Source organism: Capricornis sumatraensis, chromosome 3, assembly GCF_032405125.1.
Source record: "Capricornis sumatraensis isolate serow.1 chromosome 3, serow.2, whole genome shotgun sequence".
Taxonomy (NCBI): Eukaryota; Metazoa; Chordata; class Mammalia; order Artiodactyla; family Bovidae; genus Capricornis; species Capricornis sumatraensis.
In genome coordinates, this window is record NC_091071.1 from 28,870,509 (window position 1) to 28,878,441 (window position 7,933).

At 48.6% G+C, this 7,933-nt stretch overlaps 1 long non-coding RNA gene across 1 annotated transcript; it reads right to left on the reverse strand.

The window, feature by feature from the left end:
• Nucleotides 1-3,825: 3,825 nt before the first annotated feature.
• LOC138077224 (uncharacterized) lies at nucleotides 3,826-7,656 on the reverse strand. Its single transcript, XR_011144697.1, has 3 exons — nucleotides 7,569-7,656; nucleotides 6,707-6,944; nucleotides 3,826-4,255 (listed from the first exon to the last, which is right to left on the reverse strand). It is a non-coding gene; the product is annotated as an uncharacterized lncRNA (long non-coding RNA).
• Nucleotides 7,657-7,933: the final 277 nt, after the last annotated feature.

Sequence of the window (7,933 nt, forward strand, 5' to 3'; positions counted from 1 at the left end):
CTTTGCAATCCCATGGACTGTAGTCCACCAGGCTCCTCTGTTTATGGGATTTTCCAGGCAAGAACACTGGAGTGGGTTGCCATTTCCTTCCCCAGGGGACCTTTCTGACCCAGGGATCAAACCTGCAGCTCCTGCAGTGCAGGCAGATTCTTTACCATCAGTAGGCTATAAAGGCTTAGGCAAGTGACCTAACCTCCCTGTACCCCATTTCCCCACTCTGGGAACCGGGTCTGTTGGGGTCTATGTTATAGACTTGTTTGTGAGAATTAAACATGACGTATGCAAAGTGTTTTGCGCACAGCCTCTTTCATTGAAAGTGTTCATTGAATGGGAACTGTTGTTATAGTAATTATAATGGGAATTTAGCAAATGTTGGGTGAATGGATAGATAGGTGGATGGACAAGTGGATGAACAGGTGGATGGATGGATAGGTAGGTGCGTAGATGGATGGATGAACAGACAAATGGCTTTGGCATTCAAACAGTATATAGTCCTGATGACAGTATGTACTCATCCGGTGGTGAGAAATCTCATTTTTATGAAGTTCGGAATAAACAGCAGGTCTTTGCTGTTGAGTCAAACACTCTGATTTCTACAGAGACCTGCCATGTTGCTCAGTTTACTTTTTGGCCATCTGAATTTGGCAAGTGGGGAAGGTCAGGCGATCCCCTGGCAGCTTTGTGCACCCTCTCTCTCTCATACACACATACCCCCACCTCCCCGGCCTTGGTTAAATGTAGCCAAACATTAACAATTGTGACAAACACAGCCAAGCTTCCCACTGGAACACCGAGCAACAAACCACATGTGGTCGCAGCCCAAGTGGGATTGTTGATATCTGTTGCCCCAGGCACTGGCTGGTGTGCGTGAGGCTGGGGCAGGCAGCGGTGAGGGGCTCCCCGACTAGCTGTTAGAGCAGACCCCACAATCTTTGAGGTCCTGCTTCAGGGATGGGGCACATCCCCCTGGAGCCAGAACCTCTCTCCAGGGCTGCCAAGGGCAAGGGTGGAGGTCATTTTCCTGGAAGAGATGGTTTTTAAGAACATTTTGCCTCTGGGATTGCCCAGGTGAATTGCAAGGGGGACATTTTTTTCCTACCCCAGCCTGACACCAGGTGTGGGAGAGGGGGAAGGAGGACCTGCCGGGGAGGTGCATGACCTTCCTTAGGGTCCATGGCAAACCACCACAAACCTGGAGGTATAAGACAACAGAAATTTACCAGCTCACCATTCTGAAGGCAAAAGGTCAGCAGGGCCACGCTCCCTCCAAGGGCTCTAGGAAAGAATCAGGCCTTGCTTCTTCCAGCAAATTTCCTATAACCCTTGTCATTCATTCCTGGCTTGTAGCTACATCACCGCAGTCACTGCCTCCATTGTCACATGGCCTTCCTGTGTGTCTTCTCCTTTCTCTTTTTAGACTTTTTTTTAATGTGGATCATTTTTAAAGTCTATGTGGAATTTGTTAAAATATTGTTTCTGTTTTATATTTTGGTATTTGAGCCGCCAGCCATGTGGGATCTTAGCTTCCCAACCAGGGATGAAACCCATATCTCCTGCATCGGAAGGTGCAGTCTTAACCACAGAACTGCCAGGGACATTTCCCTCTCTTCTTATAAGGATGTCAGCCACTCTAATCTAGTATGACCTCATCTTATCTTGATGACATCTGCAAAGACCTGGCTTCCAAGCAAGGTCACATTCTGAAGTTCTGAGTGGACATGAATGTGGGGGGACATCATTCAGTCCATACAGGAGGGAAGCCAGAGGCAGACTTTCAGAGATGGGGGACGTTTAGGGTGCAGAGAGCAAGAGTTCCACACTAAACCAGAAGGCCATGAGCACAGCAGAACTGCCTTTTTAAAGACTTGGGCAAGTCTGGCCCTATGACTTGCAGGGGCCTGTCCCAGTCCTCCTCCAGCCAGGCTCCTCCACACAAGGTAGGGAGCCGTGGAGCCAGAGGGATATGCCCACGTGGACCCCCACCTCCGCGTTTCTGGGCCACGTCCTGGGTGTCCGGGACCCTCAAACTCCCTGCCCCAGCAGCGCTGAGCCAGTTCCAAAGCCTGCCCAGGTGTCTCCCCGAGATCTGCCCTGCTAGCTTCCAGTGTGTGCACCCCTAAACCCAAGAGGGGCTTGGGGCAGGCCTTGGACTTTTAACCTGAGGTGTGATCACAGGTCCCTCAAGGCAGAGTGGAGAGTGGGGAGAGAAGGTGGTGGCTTGTGGAACTCCAAGGAGTTTGGGAGAGGTCTGAGTTCAGCCTTGGCCTTCTGGGTTGCAGACTGTGAGATGAGATGAAAGCGTCTAGGAGCCTCTGGGCTCAGACTCGAAGAATTACCTTTGGTCCATTATTTCCTGTATTATGTCACCCGTGTGTATGTTTGACTTTTTGTTGGTCTTCCTTACTAGCATATAAGTTTCATGAGAACAGGGATCTTTTCCTTCTCCTCTGTAAAGTGAAATGAGTAATAATCACTCTTTGGGGAATTCCCTGGTGGCCCAGTGGTTAGGTCTCTGCACTTCCACCGCAGGGGCATGGGTTCAATCCCTGGTCGGGGAACTAAGATCCTGCATGCCGCACAGTGTGGCAATAAATAAAAAAGAGAAGAAAGCAAATTTCCAAAAAAATTTTAAAATAAGTCACTGTTTCATAGAGTTGCTGGAGGAGCAGGACAGAGTGCAGGGTTGGGCCCTCAGTGAGTACACTATGAGGTTTGCTCAGGCTGCTGTTTTTCGTCTCTGGACCCCCAGCACAGGGGACAGGGCCTGGGAGGCGCTTGCAAATCTTTTTGAAATAAACGACAGAGCGGCTAAGAATGCAGGCGACTGTGTCCTTCCCAGATCTGGCCTTGCTGACTTTTTGCCTGAAAGTCAGGTAGGACCACTGGATTGTATGACTCTCAAAACCTCCCCAGAGACAAATGTGCCATCAGATCAATAAGCACAGACTCTCCCGGCAAGGCTTTATGACCAGACTGGCATTCTGAGCCAATTCCTCTGAATGCCAAGGGAAGCCGTATTTGGAGGAGGGGGCAGGAATGTGTATGAGTGTGTGTATAGGAGAACTGGGGCTTCCCTGGAAGCTCAAACAGTAAAGAACCCACCTGCAATGCAGGAGACCTGGGTTCGATTCCTGGGTCAGGAAGATCCCCTGGAGAAAGAAATGGGTACCTGCGCCCGTGTTCTTGCTGGGAAAATCCCATGGACAGAGGAGCCTGGCTGGCTACAGTCCATGGGAATCACAAAGAGTTGGATAGGACTGCGTGACTAACACTTTCACTTTTCATAGGAGAACCAGGTGGGAGGCAATTCTAAAAGGCCAAGATTTTGAGAGGTGAGGACAGCTTGGGCAGGGGTGGAGAGCTGGATGGAGGAAGGAGTAAATTGCTTGCTTCCAGGCTTGTGGAGCAGTGGTGGACAAGACTTGGTGAGGCTGGGAGGGGTCAAGAACACCTGGCTTCCAGCTAACCCCAGCAGACTGAAGGAGGCGCTATCCCTGCGATGGGGGCCCTGGGGGAAAATCAGGCTTGGAGGGAGGTTCTCAAATTCAGCTTTGGACAAGTTGAATTTGATGCGCCACCAAGACATCCATTGGACCAGCTTTGAGTCCCTGAGCACATACTGGCAGCATCATCTGCTCCAGACTCCCTCACCTCTCTGGGCCTTCGCTTTCCTGTCTGCAAAATGGAATACCTCCCCAGGTGATTATGAGGACCCTATGTGGGAAGATATGAAAATTGCCCACCCCAGAGTCAAGCACCACAAGGAGAAAACGTGTCAGTGTTATTCACACTCTGTCAGTTAAAAGCAACAGACACACAAGTCGAACTGGCTTGAACACACTAAATAATAATTTCAGTTCAGTCGCTCAGTCGTGTCCGACTCTTCGTGACCCCATGGACTGCAGCACGCCAGGCTTCCCTGTCCATCACCTACTCCCGGAGCTTGCTCAAACTCATGTCCATCGTGTCAGTGATGCCATCCAACCATCTCATCCTCTGTCATCCCCTTCTCCTGCTTTCAGTCTTTCCCAGCATCAGAGTCTTTTCCAATGAGTCAGTTCTTCACAGCAGGTGGCCAAAGTATTGGAGCTTCTGTTCCTTTAACTAGAACCCACGGAATAGATCTGAGATCTCCCACAGCTGCATGCAGAACTCAGCATTATCTCAGGGGCTCCTTATCTCCCTCAGGCACTTTCCACCTGCGTTCACAGTGGTCACTAGGCCAGCAAATCCAGTGGCAAGAGGGAGGCTCTTCCTGTAGTTTTGGGGGGAAAAAAAAACACAAGAATGATTCTGATTGGCTCAGCTTGGCTGTGTGCCCATCCCAGAGCCAATCACTGTGGCCAGGCTTGGGTCACATGATTTCCTCTCTGTCATGCTTCCCCTGTTAGTGAAAGATGAAATAGTGCAGGGAAAACCAGTAGACATCCATCACGTTCTGTGTCCACTGGGAGTCTGGGGATGGAAGGAGATATATATGTAAGTTCCTAGCACAATAGGCAAGACGTGGAGGCAACTTAAATGTCCATGGACAGATGAATGGATAAAGAAAATGTGGTATATGCGATGGAATACTATTCAGCCTTGAAAAGAAGGTGATTCTGTCCTATGTGAACACACAGATGAACCTGGAAGGCATGACACAAAGTGAAATAAGCCAGACACAGGACAGATACTACGTCATACCACTTATATGGAGTCTAAAATAGTCAAACACAGAGAACTGGAGACTAGAATGGGGATTGCCAGGGGGTGGGAGGCGAGGGGATAGGAAGATATTGGTCAAGGGGTCCAAAGCTTCAGGTCTGCAAGATGGCTGAGTTCTGGAGATCTAATGTACAGTGTGGTACTGACAATTAACAACACTGTATGGTACACTTAAAATATGCTAAGAGGGTAAAAGAAAATGAAGGCGGGAGGAAATTTTTGGAGGTGATGGATATATTTATGGCATAGACTGACTGTGGTGATACTTTCATGAGTATATATTTATTTGGGGAGGGGGGCTTCCCCGGTGGCTCAGTGCTAAAGAAGCCACTTGCAATTTAGGAGCTGCAGGAAATGTGGGTTCAATCGCCGGGGTAGGAAGATCCCCTGGAAGAGGGCATGGCAATCCACTCCAGTATCCTTGCCTGGAGAATCCCATGGACAGAGGAGCCAGGTGGGCTACAGTCCATGGGGTCACAAAGAGTTGGACACGAGTGAAGTGACTTAGCACACACAGCTGATTTACAATGTTGTGTTAATTACTGCTGTACAGCAAAGTGGTTCCGTTATACATACATATTCTTTCTTAATATTCTTTTGTTATAGCTGATCATAGGATGTTGAATATAGTTCCCGTGCTATACAGTAGGACTTTGCTGTTTATCCATTCTATATATAAAAGCTTACCTCTGCTAACCCCAACCTCCCACTCCATCTCTCCCCCACATTTCCCCCTTGGCAACCACCACTCTGTTCTCTATGTCCCACGGGTGTATACTTATCTCCAAACTCAGGTTGTATACATTAAATGTAGACAGCTTTTTATATGTCAACAATTCCTCAAGACAGTGGTTCTAAAAAATACAAGTTTCTGGCGCACAGTAGGAACTTAGTTCACAGTGACTGCTTATTATCAGTGTTCTGGAAGTGAAACACCAGAATGGTCCTCCCAGGTGCCCTTACCATCTACATGTTTTTATTTACTTATTTGGCTGCGTCTGGTCTTTCACTGTGGTGCCCGGGCTCTGGAGTTGTGGCACGCGGACTTAGTTGCCCCGCGGCACATGAGACCTTAGTTCCCTGACCAGAGATCGAACCTGCACCCCCTGCATTGCAAGGCAGATTCTTAACCACCGGACCACCAGGGAAGTCCCCATCTACCTGTTTTAACATCTTTACAAATGCAGCCTCTACCCCTGAACAACCCTACATGCAGCGGCATCTACTCTCCCTCAATCCCCTTGAGCCTTTCACCAAGCTTAAGAGATGGCACGAGAGAGGTCAGACAGGCGGGGTCTGAGGCAGCCCCCAGCCCGTGGCAGGACACCACGCTGTCATCTCTGGTCAGCCATGAACAGGCCCTGGGCATTTCTTTCACTGACCCCAAACCTGGCAACCCAGGGACTCTCTATTCCTCCAGGACCAGGGGGATATTCCAGGACTCTGGTGTGCCCCCAGTAGCCTGCACACCAAGAGAGATGCAGACAAGATCAAGAGAACAGGTTTTGCACAGTTAGAGAAAGACTTGGATGGTTCATAACATCAGGGAAAAAATTCCAGTACCCCGGGGCAAGCTGCAATGTGGATGCTCTTTTCAGCAACCTGCCTCTGATTGGAGCTGCCTGGAACCTCCCTGCCAATCAGCATGGGTGCTGGGAAACCTGGAACTTTATAGCTTAGCAACGAGAAATGTGGAGGAACTCTGGAATTAATTTAAGGAAAGGAGAAGGGGTGGGGGAACCTAGAAGGAAATTAGTAGCCAAATAATCAGACTTCCTGACTTTATTATTACCTTTGTGGCCAAGGCAAGTCATTTTCAGCATTAATTACAAGCAGAGAGGGAATGGGCCAGCTATCTTGTCTCAAACTCTGTGATGTTTTGTTTTTGTTCTGTTTTTTTTTTTTCTTTTTCCTGCACTGGTGCTGGGGTGGGGATGTGAACAGAGCCAAGAAAGAACAGACAAAACAGGTACAATAATTAAAGAAAAACCACACCCACTCTTGTCTGCCATAGCTCCCTCCAGGAGCCTTGTAGTCAGCCTCTCTGGAGTCACCTTCTATCATGTGACATCGTGGATGTCAGCCTGTCTGAAATGGGAACTGGAGGTCACGGTGGCTATAGAGGGTTTCTGCAATTTCAGATGGAGGCACAGTCAGAAGTGGTGATAGCCTGGTTGGTTGGTCCATTTGATGACTGTTTACTGAGCATCATTCATGTGTCACCGTTGAATCAGGGGCTGTAAAACAGAAGTGTACATTACATACTAGTCCCCGCCTCCCGTGGGTGGGGAGTCTGGCTGGGGTGGGGGAGCCTAGATATTAATAATCAGTTTTAATTATATAAGGCATGAAATCCCAGTACTTCTGTGGGCACTTGGCGCTGGTTCTCACATCCTAGAAAACAACCCTTTAGATGCCTCGCTCTGAGACAGAGTGACTGACTCATCCCAGTTGGCTCAGGACTTTCTTGATTTAAGCACCTAAAGTTCCCAGTCCCGGGAAACCCCAAGATGGCTGGTCACCCCACCCTGGGACAGGCTGAAATGGGGCAGGAAGCAGCCTCCCTTAGCATGTGGGACTTCCCCAAGCAGCTTGGACACAGGTTAAGCAGCCAGTTTGCTGTGTGGCTTGGAATAAGTTACTTGGTCTCTCTGGGCCACTGTTTCCTTAACTGCAAAATAGAGTTTGACCTGGTGAGCTTTTCATCTGCTGGAAGTTCTGGTTTCCTGGCCCTGCTGCTGCATTTCAGAGCCGAATCAATGCAGAGGGCTGAGCAAAGAAGGCAGGGCCATGTACCCACAGTGCAGCCCTGGGCGAGTATCTCACTTCCTCCACAAAACAGTTGGAAGAATAGTACTTACTTCATGGCAATACGAGCACTGAGTTAAGTAAAAATATCCTATCGGTTTGGCACAGCTGGATACTCTCAAGTTGCAAAGTGTGGATATCCTGGTTAACAAAAAGTATGATTAAGAATTATGACATTATGATTAAGAGTTATGGGAATTCCCTGGTGGTCCCAGTGATTAGGACTTGGTGCTCTCACTGCCTGGGCCCTGGGTTCAAACCCTCATCAGGGAACTAAGATCCCCCAAGCTGCAGGGTTTAAAAAAAAATGAGTTACGGTATTTCCTAACTAGTGACTGCCAATTTTCAAAAAAATTTGTTAAACATGTACTTTATCACAGTACATACTCTTTTTTTTTTTTTTTTGGCTGCTCGGGTC